Source organism: Ovis aries, chromosome 10, assembly GCF_016772045.2.
Source record: "Ovis aries strain OAR_USU_Benz2616 breed Rambouillet chromosome 10, ARS-UI_Ramb_v3.0, whole genome shotgun sequence".
Taxonomy (NCBI): Eukaryota; Metazoa; Chordata; class Mammalia; order Artiodactyla; family Bovidae; genus Ovis; species Ovis aries.
In genome coordinates this window covers 82,305,826-82,319,514 of record NC_056063.1, presented here as the reverse complement: position 1 = coordinate 82,319,514, position 13,689 = coordinate 82,305,826, and the positions used below count along the sequence as shown (strand labels likewise).

Here is a 13,689-nt window from a genome sequence, read left to right as displayed (position 1 = left end):
TCTCATCGAAAGTCACCTCCTTTTGTCAGCATTCCCTGAACCTCTCAAGCTTAGCTCTGCATGATATGTGAGTAATTGGTACCTTTTGTTTGTCTATCCAAGTACACGCTCATGATAGAGGAGGGCTGCAGCATCAGTTGGTAAGGAAAGGAAGTTCTTGGTTGTTGGTCTACAAAGTAAAATATTTCTATGTATGTAAGATTTGACTGGAAAAAAGGGGAACCTGAAACTGATAAAGCCTATAGATTTAATTACTAACTTCCAGGAAATATGGGAGAAAGAACTATTAAATAACACCCTTGATATGCAGGCAGTGAACTGAGACTATAGGAAACCCTTCAGGAAAAAAAGGCATGGGTTATTAACCAAAAATATTGCAACAGAAAAGAAGAGAGAAAGACAGGAGGAGAAGACAGAGAGAGAAGGGTAGCTGTAAGGTTAGAAAAAAGCTTTCAAAAATCAGTCTATTACAATCTTTACATTATGACTTGACTATACTATTAAAAAATTATGAATAAGAAATTTGATTACAGTAAGCAATTTACTATATGTTCTAGGTATGATAATTGATGATGCTGATTTTTTTTATGTTTAAAATATGTTTTTTAAATAAGATATATCAATATAATGTCTAACATTTATGTCAGAATAATCCAGAGTATGAAAAAGTAGGTGGGAATACAGATCAATTACAATTTGCTATGAATTAAAATCAGTTGATAGGATGTGAGGGTTCCTTTATTCTCTTTTCTTTGTATTTGAAAACTTTCATAATTAAAAAAAAAAGTTGGTTGAATTTGCCAAATAACTACTAAGCCTCCAATTTTCATGATGTGAAAAGGGCGAGATATTTCATTAGCAGTTCAACTCTGTGTGGATTTGATGATCCCAATGGGGTTTTGATCTGAAAGTGAAAAGGAAAGACTGCTCGGGCCTGAATTCTTCTGGGATCTGGCCACCAGAGACTGGTGGAGGTTGTGTGAACAGTTTGAATCAAGATTAGGCTGTAATATGCTATTGAGTCCAAGATAACTAGAACTCTACCCAAACCTCCTCTGGCTCTGATTCATTTTATTTCCCATGCCATTTTTGTTGACCTGTGGATGCATACAAGTGCCCACTTCCATTGTTTTTTTTTATTAGTGCCCTAGCAGGCATCATCAGAGTAATTACTTCCATTGCCATGCGTTTCATTTTACCTTGTCTTCCACACGTTGCTACAAGTCATTTGGAAATTCTCACATCTATGCAATAGCATAACCACATTTGTGATCATCAGCTTCAAAAATCAATTTCTCCCTTGTGCCCATAGTAAAAATAATTACAGGTTATATAAATGCGAGTCTTCTCATGACAGTAGAGCTGAACTGATGTGGCATACTAATTTATTCATTAAAGTGCAAATGATCAAATGACGATCGAAGGTGGTTGCCCGGCTTCCTTCTGCTCTGTTGTCTGGAAACGCACACTCCACTCAGATGGGAGGCCGACAAAGATGGAATCTTTGGAGCCCTTGAGGGCACTTGGATTTCAACCCCACTTAAAAAGTGATTAAAATGCCACACTCTAGAGGCAGCAATATGTCTTATATGGGTCCTTAAGTGGGGAGATACTGATCCTGTGGAAAAAGGAAGGAAAGAAGGGAGAAAATAACCTTTTCAGGAGTAGAACTTAAAAACTTGCACCAACATGCCACTCAATGCTTCTTTAATATTTATAGAATTGGCTGCTTGTAAAGGCATATCGTTTGTGTCTTTGACAAAGTGACACCATAGCAGCTGTTCTAAGTGGATCACGAATTCCATTCTAAACAGGGAATGCAAGGGCAAAGCCCAGACTGACTCAGACCTTGAAGTCCAGTGGAAGAGAAGGACAATCACCAATATATCCATTAGCAAAGCATCACCCGTCAACAGGACAATATAATCATGTTCAGGTGGGAGATGTTCACTGTGGAACTGGGGTCCAGGGGAAATCCCAGCAAGAGAAAGAGACTAAGAGAAAAGTGGGATCCATCTGATGTGGAGGAAGAGAGAAGAAGGAATTCTCAGAATGAGAGGGCAGTGAACAGAGTCCCAGGGCAGGGTGTGTCTGAGTGTGTCCGGAGGAGTCCCGGGACCAGCCCAACTAGGGCAGAGAAGGTCCGATTAAAGGGAGAGTCAGTGACATCTTTCAGGGTCTCCAAGGATGCCCAGAACTTCAAGCAGTTTTCAAAACCAGGAATTAACACCAAGTAGGGCTGTAAGGGCAAAGTGCTCTTGTGGTTGACAGGCTGCGGTGGGGAGCTCTCTCTCCAGGCGGTTTGTCTTCACATCCGGAACCGAAGAAGCCCCTGCATAAACAGAGAAAAGACATGTTGCTCATCAGAACCAACATTTCAATTATGTACATTGTGATGGTTTCAAGCTTGCACATTAGTATGGATCTCTCTTTGGGGATGTTGACTAAATTCACTTGAGTAATACATTGTGTTCAATGGTGCAGGAGCCAGACGTATGGTTTATTCTCCCGGCAGTGGCAAAGGACATTGTATTTTTAATTTCGACACTGTGTTTCTTTGTGTGTTTTCAAGAGACATGTTTCTGGGACTATCTTCTTCAGGCTTCATATAAGGAGGCCTGGTATTTCAAACAGCTGAATTAGCTTTCCTTATCTCGTGGTGTGTGGTTGACATAACTTCACAGCTAATGCTGCTGCTGCTGCTAAGTCACTTCAGTCGTGTCCGATAGTGTGGGTTAAAAATGCTGCAGAGCTTTGGTTCCCAGCATCTACCAAGTGCCATGAGCTGCAAAGTGTTTCTTGACTTGACTGCTCAAATGCTTTGTGTGGCAGATTCCACTATCCACTTCTTTTGGCAGTAGGGGAAACTGCCAAAATGTACCATCAGGAAAGTTAGGTAACTTTCTGATGGTAAAGCAGCAAAAGAAATGATGACATCAGGAATCAAATTATACCAATATTATTATTATTACATTAATAATAATTTTATTAACTTATTAATAAATGTATTGTGTATGCACGCTAAGTTGCTTCAGTTGTGTTTGACTCTTTGTGACCCCTTGGATTGTGCAGCCCGCCAGGCTCCTTTGTCTGTAGGATTCTCCAGGCAAGAATATTGGAGTGTGTTGCCACGCTCTCCTCCAGAATATTAAACCATTACTAAATGTGATTGAATTATATGATATATATAAGGTATATTTTTATATAAAATATTTTCAGATTTGATTACTATTTATTTCATATTTTAAAGTAATTAAAATTTTCACGTTTTATATAAAATAGGTATATAGGTAGAAAGACATGTGCTTCTGTGTATACATATACATATATATCAGTTCAGTTCAGTTCAGTCGCTCAGTCGTGTCCGACTCTTTGCGACCCCATGAATCGCAGCACGCCAGGCCTCCCTGTCCATCACCATCTCCCGGAGTTCACTCAGACTCACGTCCATCGAGTCTGTGATGCCATCCAGCCATCTCATCCTCTGTCGTCCCCTTCTCCTCCTGCCCCCAATGCCTCCCAGCATCAGAGTCTTTTCCAATGAGTCAACTCTTCGTATGAGGTGGCCAAAGTACTGGAGCTTCAGCTTCAGCATCAGTCCTTCCAAAGAACTCCCAGGGCTGATCTCCTTCAGAATGGACTGGTTGGATCTCCCCGCAGTCCAAGGAACTCTCCAAAGTCTTCTCCAACACCACAGTTCAAAAGCATCAATTCTTGGGCGCTCAGCCTTCTTCACAGTCCAACTCTCACATCCATACATGACCACAGGAAGAACCATAGCCTTGACTAGACGGACCTTAGTCGGCAAAGTAATGTCTCTGCTTTTGAGTATGCTATCTAGGTTGGTCATAACTTTTCGTCCAAGGAGTAAGCATCTTTTTAATTTCATGGCTGCAGTCACCATCTGCACTGATTTTGGAGTCCAAAAAAATAAAGTCTGACACTCTTTCCACTGTTTCCCCATCTATTTGCCATGGAGTGATGGGACCGAATGCCATGATCTTCGTTTTCTGAATGTTGAGCTTTAAGCCAACTTTTTCGCTCTCCTCTTTCACTTTCATCAAGAGGCTTTTTAGCTCCTCTTCACTTTCTGCCATAAGGGTGGTGTCATCTGCATATCTGAGGTTATTGATATTTCTCCCAGCAATCTTGATTCCAGCTTGTGTTTCTTCCAGTCCAGCATTTCTCATGATGTACTCTGCATAGAAGTTAAATAAGCAGGGTGACAATATACAGCCTTGACGTACTCCTTTTCCTATTTGGAACCAGTCTGTTGTTCCATGTCCAGTTCTAACTGTTGCTTCCTGACCTGCATACAGATTTCTCAAGAGGCAGGTCAGGTGGTCTGGTATTCCCATCTATTGAAGAATTTTCCACAGTTTATTGTGATCCACACAGTCAAGGCTTTGGCATAGTCAATAAAGCAGAAATAGATGTTTTTCTGGAACTCTCTTGCTTTTTCCATGATCCAGCGGATGTTGGCAATTTGATCTCTGGTTCCTCTGCCTTTTCTAAAACCAGCTTGAACATCAGGGAGTTCACAGTTCATGTATTGCTGAAGCCTGGCTTGGAGAATTTTGAGCATTACTTTACTAGCATGTGAGATGAGTGCAAGTGTGTGGTAGTTTGAGCATTCTTTGGCATTGCCTTTCTTTGGGATTGGAATGAAAACTGACCTTTTCCAGTCCTGTGGCCACTGCTGAGTTTTCCAAATTTGCTGACTTATTGAGTGCAGCACTTTGACAGCATCATCTATCAGGATTTGAAATAGCTCAACTGGAATTCCATCACCTCCACTAGCTTTGTTCATAGTGATGCTTTCTAAGGCCCACTAGACTTCACTTTCCAAGATGTCTGGCTCTAGATTAGTGATCACATCATTACAATTATCTGGGTCGTGAAGATCTTTTTTGTACAGTTCTTCTGTGTATTCTTGCCACCTCTTCTTAATATCTTCTGCTTCTGTTAGGTCCATACCATTTCTGTCCTTTATCGAGCCCATCTTTGCATGAAATGTCCCCTTGGTATCTCTAATTTTCTTGAAGAGATCTCTAGTCTTTCTCATTCTATTGTTTTCCTCTATTTCTTTGCACTGATTGATGAAGAAGGCTTTCTTATCTCTTCTTGCTATTCTTTGAAACTCTGCATTCAGATGCTTATATCTTTCCTTTTCTCCTTTGCTTTTCACCTCTCTTCTTTTCACAGCTATTTGTAAGGCCTCCCCAGACAGCCATTTTGCTTTTTTGTATTTCTTTTCCATGGGGATGGTCTTGATCCCTGTCTCCTGTACAATGTCACGAACCTCATTCCATACTTCATCAGGCACTCTATCTATCAGATCTAGGCCCTTAAATCTATTTCTTACTTCCACTGTATAATCATAAGGGATTTGATTTAGGTCATACCTGAATGGTCTAGCGGTTTTCCCTACTTTCTTCAATTTAAGTCTGAATTTGGCAATAAGGAGTTCATGATCTGAGCCACAGTCAGCTCCTGGTCTTGTTTTTGTTGACTGTATAGAGCTTCTCCATCTTTGGCTACAAAGAATAGAATCAATCTGATTTCCGTGTTGGCCATCTGGTGATGTCCATGTGTAGAGTCTTCTCTTGTGTTGTTGGAAGAGGGTGTTTGCTATGACCAGTGCATTTTCTTGGCAAGACTCTATTAGTCTTTGCCCTGCTTCATTCTGCATTCCAAGGCCAAATTTGCCTGTTACTCCAGGTGTTTCTTGACTTCCTACTTTTGCATTCCAGTCCCCTAAAATGAAAAGAATGTCTTTTTTGGGTGTTAGTTCTAAAATGTCTTATAGGTCTTCATAAAACCGTTCAACTTCAGTTTCTTCAGCATTACTGTTTGGGACATAGACTTGGATAACTGTGATATTGAATGGTTTGCCTGTCCATATATATAGAAAAATATATGTGTGTGTGTGTACATATGTACCTGTGCAGAAATATACATGTGTGTGTTCATGTGTGCATATATATATATATATTCTTTACATATATAACTCTTTTGTTTGTTTCTTCATTTATTACCTTATTGCAAATGCAGTATAAGTGCTCAGTCCAAATGGTCCCCTGAAACTGCGAACTACACTTGATATTGTTCGTGCAATTAATGAGCCATGGGAAACTTCACAGTGACCCCTAAACTATAGTGAGCTGTGCTGAGCAGTTTATTCGAAAACTCCTCAGGAAACTAAATTCTCCAGGTTTTGCCCATCTGTTACTGCATCGCTTTCTGCAAGAAAGTATGAAATCATTTGTCATTATCATCTCCAGATTATGTCTCCCTACTTTGGTGGTAACATTTCTTTTTCATAGGAGTGAGTGAAGTACTCTGGAGAATACAAAAGGGCCCTTCCCTCGGACTGTCCTTCCCCTCCAGTCGTCTGTTAGAGACTCCAGAGCTACTTCCTCTGTGATGTTTTTCTCGGTTCCTCACCCAGAAGTCACCTCGCTTGCTCTCTCTCCCTCAAGACTTGTGATAACACCCTTTCTACATCCATCTCCTTTCTACACTGCACTGTACGTGCTCTTGTGCATCTCTTCCTTTCTTTATGAGATTTCAGGCCACTTTGTGTCTGACTCATCTTCCTGTCCCTCACTGCGTCTGTGTGACACAGGGCACCTTGGGAGTCACCACACATTTTTAGAAACTGCAGGATTGTAACATAGAAAAGGCTTTGAGTTCAGCAGAATCAGTGACTTTGGCACGGTTGGCGTTTGTTTTCTCAAATTGGTGTTCTAAGGCAAACGACCCATTTTCTCGGTAAGTTCAACAGTTTTCTGGAAATTTGTTTTTGTCCTTGTAGATCTGACCGCAGAACGTGTCCCTCTGCGGCATAGGTGACAAGAGAACTTAATGGGAGTTGAGCTTATTTTAGCAAGAGTTAGCTGCTCTCTAACAAGCGAATTTCACTTTCAAAAGCTTTATTAACTGTGGTTTAGAGTTTAACAGTGAACTTTTAAAAACACAGTGGCCAGCTGTTACTGGGAGTCCTTTAACTTCCAAAGCTTTGCCCTGGAGGCATCAGTTTCAGGATCCACGTGTTTACAGCCCCTTCCTGATCACAAGTGCTCAGCAGTGAGGCAGGGTGGGTGAGAATCGAGAGGTTGGCAGGCTTCGAAACAGAGTCGTACTAGAACAGGGCAAATAGACCCCTCGCTTTGAAGTGATAAAGGCTACCCACGCTGTAGTTTTGCTTCCCAAGCAATTTAAGTCGTCTTGGTCGATAAATGCTAATCTAAAAGAATCTAAAGTTTGGGGGAACCAGTTTGCACTGAGCTCACTCGAGACTTAAATTCTGGTTTTGTTGTAGACCCTCGACAGTTTGGAAAACTTAATTAACTGAGTGTCCCTATGGTGTCGTAGAGTTCATATTTCCATTAAATCCATCCCTGCCTAATATGGCTAATGTAGACTATCTTGGAGGACTGAATTGCAGATGTGAGCCAGTACTAAAATGTGGTTACTGGTGGATCAGAGGGCACGTCTACAGAGCTTCATGCAAGATCCGCGAGGTTTTAGATTCTGAGGTTTTAGATTCTGCTTCTGTACCTACCCCAGGAGCATCACATCAGACTGTGTGTTTCTTAGAGGAGGGGGCATGTGGGACGCTGTATCACAGGCATTCAGAAAGGCAGTACTGGTCACAGTAAGGAGGGCCTTTAGTCAGACAAGGGCTGTGTAGCAACCAATCCTAGATTTTCACGGAAATGTTTCAGGGCCGGAAGTCTCAGTGATAAAATGCACTAAGGTACCTTGTCCTCTGATGCTATTCTTCACCTTTCTCAATTTCCAGGCAGCACCTTCTGCACAGGCAATTTCTTTAGAAAAATACAGAATAAATATATTCTAGGACTTACCATCATTTTGCCAAAATTACTGATTGCCAAGACCAATATTTCTCACACTGAAGTTAGAGACTGATTCCCTCCCATAGCTTTGCTGGGAGCATCATGTAGCCTAATTTATCCGTCTCCCTTTGTTTTTTGCTTTTTAAAAAATATTTGTTTGCTTCTGCTTCAAAAACTCTCTTTTTGCCCATGATTATTCTCTGTCCCCTAAGATGACATACTGATGGGTTTGAGGCTGTAAACCTAGTTACAGAGGCACTGTTTTCTGTGAGACCTGCCGCCTCAGTGTAAACCACTGTCTCCAGATCAAGAAGATGAAGCAAGGCAATCCTAAAGGAAATCAACCCTGAATATTCATTGGAAGGACTGATGCTAAAACTGAGGCTTCAGTACTTTGGCCACCTGATGCAGAGCCTACTCACTAGAAGAGACCCTGATGCTGGGAAAGACTGAAGGGGGTCACAGAGGGTGAAATGGTTGGATGGTATCATCGACTCAGTGGACATGAATTTGAGCAAACTCCAGGGATGGTGAAGGACAGGGAAGCCTGGCATGCTGCTGTCCGTGGGGTCGCAAAGGGTCGGGCACAACAGAGCGATTGAACAACAACAGCAGCTTCATGAGTTATGGTTGCTTTTTCTGTGTGAGTGAAAAGATGATTAATACACAGGTTAGTAAGGGACTGTTCTCCTAACTTTTAAAAATACTGTTGCTTTTCTGTGAACCACTTACAATATGCCCATCATGGGTTTTCCTAAGCAAATCAGTAGTTTTCATATATAAAGATCTATTTTTTCATAGGAAGTCATAGATGATGTATCTTTTCTCTTTTAGGTTTATGAAGATGTATTTGAATTTTAGTAAATGGATCTGTCTTGATGTTACAACTCTGTGTGATCCCCAAACGGAGAACATACCAGGGCAGCACACGCTGACCTTGGATCTCTAGAGGTCAGAGGGTCGGCTTGTGGGTATCAGGCAAGAAGAAGCAACTAGATGGGACCTGTCTGTTTTCTTATCTCCTCTCTCTGGCTTGTCTTGCACAGAACAGTTACTCTCCTGTGGGCCATGCAAGGACATTGAGGACGGTCTGATCTGACAGAGGACCTCCAGGGCCCCTACTGATGGGCTGCAGAGAGCGGCCACGGGGCCAGAGGCCACAAGTGAAGCAGGCAGAACCCGTTCAGTAAGTTTCTGAGTAGCTCAGCAGAGAAAACTAGCTAGCGGAAGAAGGCAGAGACGAAGAAGGAAGCCATTTCTCTCTTTTACAAATACACAGACTAGAAAATATCTGTGTAAGAATCAGGCCAAAGGGAACACCCCAGGACTCAGGAGTCACAGATATGTGCCCAGTGTCCACCTCCATGTTCCACAGGTGGTATTCCAGTGGCCACTTACAGTACTCAACTTGCCATCTCTTTTGGCAAGGAACAGCAAATACATTATTTTTTAAAAAAAATTTTTATTTAAAAAAATTTTTAGGTTTTTATTTTTAATTGAAGTATAGTTGATTTACAATGTTGGGTTAATTTCTGCTGTACAGAAAAGTGATTCAGTTATATGTATATGTACATTCTTTTAAAAAAATATTCTTTTCCATTGTGGTTTATCATAGGATACCTTTTTTCCCCTTCCCCACAATGTGTGTGTGTTTTCTTTTTTTTCCTTTTTAGCAAAAGCATTCTTAAAGAACAGATGATGTCTGGGTCAGAGCATCTTTGCTCTCTACGTCTTACAAAGGAAGACTTAGTGTCTGAAACAAAACAGAGGCTTAGTAAGAAGGAAATGGAAATGAGTGAAATATGAAGGGTTTATTGTAGCTAAGTATATCAATTTTCATCGTTTTTAAATGGTCTAAAAATAGCATCCCATACACATCCCTGCCTCAAATCATTAAAAGATTAAATGCCTGATTCCTTTGAAAATATGACTTGTTGTCAAATGAAATAAATGCACACTTCTCATTAGTGATTAAGAAAAGAATGTTTATTATATGCATTTTAAATTTCCCCTAAATGATTTGACACATTTATTGAAATCTGCTCAAGTGTTAAATTTGCTTCTGAGTAAACTCACCCTTTTAATGCTAATGAAATGCTTCTTTAAAAATCCTGATTGCTCATGACTTGGATGAATTAAATTATTTGATCCATGAAGTATACAAGTAGTATTGTTCTTTCTTCTGAAAGTGTTCCTGGCACAGCAATCAGCCAATCAAATATCGAGAAGCTCCTTTATGTTTTCCACAGAAGTAAAATAAACACCATTCAAAGCTAGCCCAGAGTACAAACGATTGAGAAATGTTTCTAAGTAATTAAGTGTAGCCAATCGAACCACCGGAATATTCTGAAATAGGTGTGTAGGAAGCACGTCAATGGTATTTAGGACTTCCTAGAATCAGCAGGGGTGGTTGCTCTGAGGAGTAACAGACAAGACCAACCCTGCCTGGAGAAGAGTAACTGCTGGTTTGGGGGGTGCACCCCCCCACTGCATTTGCGTCATAGAGCCTGTGCATTCTAAAAAGCCTGGAACATTTCTCGGACAACCAGCAATTAACTCTCTTTGTGGTGACATGCTCAGAGGACACTGTTGAAGTTGAAGTTTAGACGCTGTGATTAGCGTGAGGACAATATTTGCAGTCACAGATAGAGGTGTGGTTAGTAATTAGAAAGTCTTTTTCATTTCACTGGACTCAAACACAGACTTTTTCTATTTGCACTCTGTGGTACTACAAGGGTCCAGAAACAAGGACGAACTGGGCACATACTGCTCTTCAGGATTTGACTTGGCGAGAGAGTCGGCCCCTGAAGGAGAGATGATGGAACTGTAAAGTAGTCTGTTGTAGCTGGATAAACAGAGCCTGTCATGGGCTTGTAATAATTATACAGACTGTTTTGTACACCTTGTATCATAACTCAAAATGTGTTTCCTAACTCCCTCATGAATCCTAGAGCTGCCAAGACGAAGGGCCACACTGAGGCTTGTGCTCTGCTTAGTCACTCAGTCACGTCCAGCTCTTTGTGACTCTGTGGACTGTGGCCCGCCAGGCTCCTCTGTCCATGGGGATTCTCCAGGCAAGAACACTGGAGTGGGTTGCCATGCTGTCCTCCGAGGGGGATCTTCCCAACCCAGGGATCAAACCCAAGTCTCCCACATTGCAGGCAGATTCTTTACCAGCTGAGCCACCAGGGAAGCCCAAGAATACTGGAGTGGGGAGCCTATCTCTTCTTCAACGGATCTTCCTGACCCAGGAATTGAACCAGGGCCTCCTGCACTGCAGGCAGATTCTTTACCAGCTGAGCTACAGGGAAGCCCCTACACTGAGTCTTAAAGCAGCAGAAATCTCTCGTCTCGCAGCGCTGGAAGCCTGAGGTCTCTGTGTCCATTCCTGCTCGGGGGCTCAGAGGGAGAAGGCATTCCACACCTGCCTTTGTCCCAGTTTCTGGTGCTTGCCTGCGACCCCTGGCACTCGCTGGCCGCACCCCTCCAGTCTCCGCCTCCATTGTTACATGTCTTCCCTCTGAGTGTCTTTGACTCTATGTCACATATGTGTGTATGCAAATATATATGTATATTTGAAAATGAAGGACACATAGTACCCATGTACTGTGGTGAGGATTGTAGAGCTCACATTTATTACAGACACGGAAGTGTTGGCATCCCCTCTCTCTGTGTGTATCTAATACGCACACAGAGGCTTCCCTGGTGGCTCAGTTGGTTAACAGTCTGCCTGCAATGCAGGAGACCCAGGTTCAATCTCTGGCTGGGGAAGATCCCCTGGGGAAAGAAATGGCAATCCACTCCAGGATTCTTGCCTGGCGAATCCCATGGACAGAGGAGCCTGGCGGGCTATAGTCCGTGGGGTCACAAAGAGTCAGACACAACTGAGTGACTTACACACACACATACACAATGTGTATGCACACACCCACACAGACACACACACTCTGTGTTTAGGTCAACTTGCACGCGCTAACTGTGCTCATCACCCCCTCCGTCGTGTGGTGTGTTCTCAGCTGCACCCAAGAGTGACAGGCATTGTCTACCTAGGAGACCCGCTGCTAATGTTTCCGAGTTTGTACAACAGCAGCTCCCGGGAAGGGTGTTTGTCAGGTGGAAAGACATCTCCTGTGTTGGACAGTGAGGGGGTCCAGGCCTCCTAGTCCGCAGCCCCCAGGGTCTGTTAGAAACCTTGTGGTTACCCTGCACGTTGGCAGGAAGAGGGATGTGTGGGCGCTCGGGGAGAGGGGACATCAGAAGGAAAGATGGGGCAATAACGGACTTTTCCTGAGTCCCTGCAGCTCGCTTTCCTTCTATAAATCATGGAGATCCCAGCCTGTCAGAGAGCCCCTTCCCCGCGGGGCCCAGAGTGAGCCCCGCGTTGCCATCACGCAGTGTGATGGCCCCGGAGCCGCCCTGGCAGCCTTCCTGAGGTGGAGACTGCTTCACATCGCAGGCGCTGCTGGAGTGAAACTCAGGAGAAAACGAATCCGAAATAAAAAGAAAGCATGAAGAGGCTGACGCTGAAAACGGACCACTGCGGACTCGAGTGGCCGCTGCGGATGCGGAAAGGGACCCCGGGGTGAACGGTACAGAGTGGGCCGCGCACCTGCAGACCTGCCCCGAATTCTCCGGGTTGACACAGAGGCGGCCTCTGATCTGGTCTGAGCCCGTCTGCAGCCTCGGTCAGGGAGGCCGCTGCGTCTGTCTGCTCGCCCAGTCTCTCTCATCCATGCTCTGGTTTCCACCTTCAGCAAAAAGGAGAGGAAAGAAGGAGGCACTTAAGGAGCGCACGGGACAAGATGCTCCCGTGGAGGGGGGAGCATGTGGTTGGGGATGGCCGGATTCCGGGAGGACAGGATCTCTAAGGACGCCTGGCGTCCCTGAAGGAAGGGGACGGGGCGCACTTCTCAGCAGTGATCAGGTGGTCTGTTGGGAATCGTGCTTCAGTGTTGGCTTAGCTGCATGAATCGGAAAGGAAAGCGTTTTTCTTAATTATGGCAAAAAATTGTAGGGGAACATAGAAAATGTTATAGGCTGATACACGCGTGGGCACAGACACACACATGAAACAGTGAGCCAGATCCATAGAGCAGCTGGTTGAATTGCTTGTACAGGATCAGTTCAGTTTCAGCTCAGTGGCCCAGTCGTGTCTGACTCTTTGCGACCCCATGAATCGCAGCACGCCAGGCCTCCCTGTCCATCACCAACTCCCGGAGTCCACCCAAACTCATGTCCATTGAGTCAGTGATGACATCCAACTATCTCATCCCATGTAGTCCCCTTCTCTGCCTGCCCTCAATCTTTCCCAGCATCATGGTCTTTTCATAAAAGCACAGTATATACCGACTGGAGCACAAATTGAGTTAGTGGTGAAGGAGAAAGAGAATGGCTTATTCTTTACAATTGGTTTGTATCTTAGCTGAGAAGTGTTCTGCCATGACTGGGAAGTAAAGGATGAAATTTCTCATTTTGAGGGAAGAATTGATACAGTTTGTGCAATGCCATCAACATTCTAACTCCCCCAAATTTGTGACTTGGTCTGCCCTGGTGGCTCAGATGGCAAAGAATCTGCCTGCAGTGTGGGAGACCTGGGTTTGATCCTTAGGTTGGGAAGATTCCCTGGAAAGGGGGACAGCTAACCCCTCCAGTATTCTGGCCTGGAGAATTTTATGGACAGAGGAGCCTGGCAGGCTACAGTTCATGGGGTCGCACAGAGTCAGACATGACTGATCGACTTTCACACACACACACACACACACACACACACACACACACACACACACACACACACACATGTCATTGCCTGCACTTAGGTGGCGCTAGT

At 43.6% G+C, this 13,689-nt stretch overlaps 1 protein-coding gene and 1 long non-coding RNA gene across 3 annotated transcripts in view; both read left to right on the top strand.

Annotated features, from left to right (window-relative positions):
* NALF1 (NALCN channel auxiliary factor 1) overlaps positions 1 to 13,689 on the top strand; it is a 610,419-nt gene that overhangs the window by 467,952 nt on the left and 128,778 nt on the right. The gene's annotated exons all lie outside the window — the stretch shown is intronic.
* Positions 3,902 to 10,021, top strand: LOC121820470 (uncharacterized). The gene is made up of 2 exons (XR_006061023.2): positions 3,902 to 8,813; positions 8,909 to 10,021. It is a non-coding gene; the product is annotated as an uncharacterized LOC121820470 (long non-coding RNA).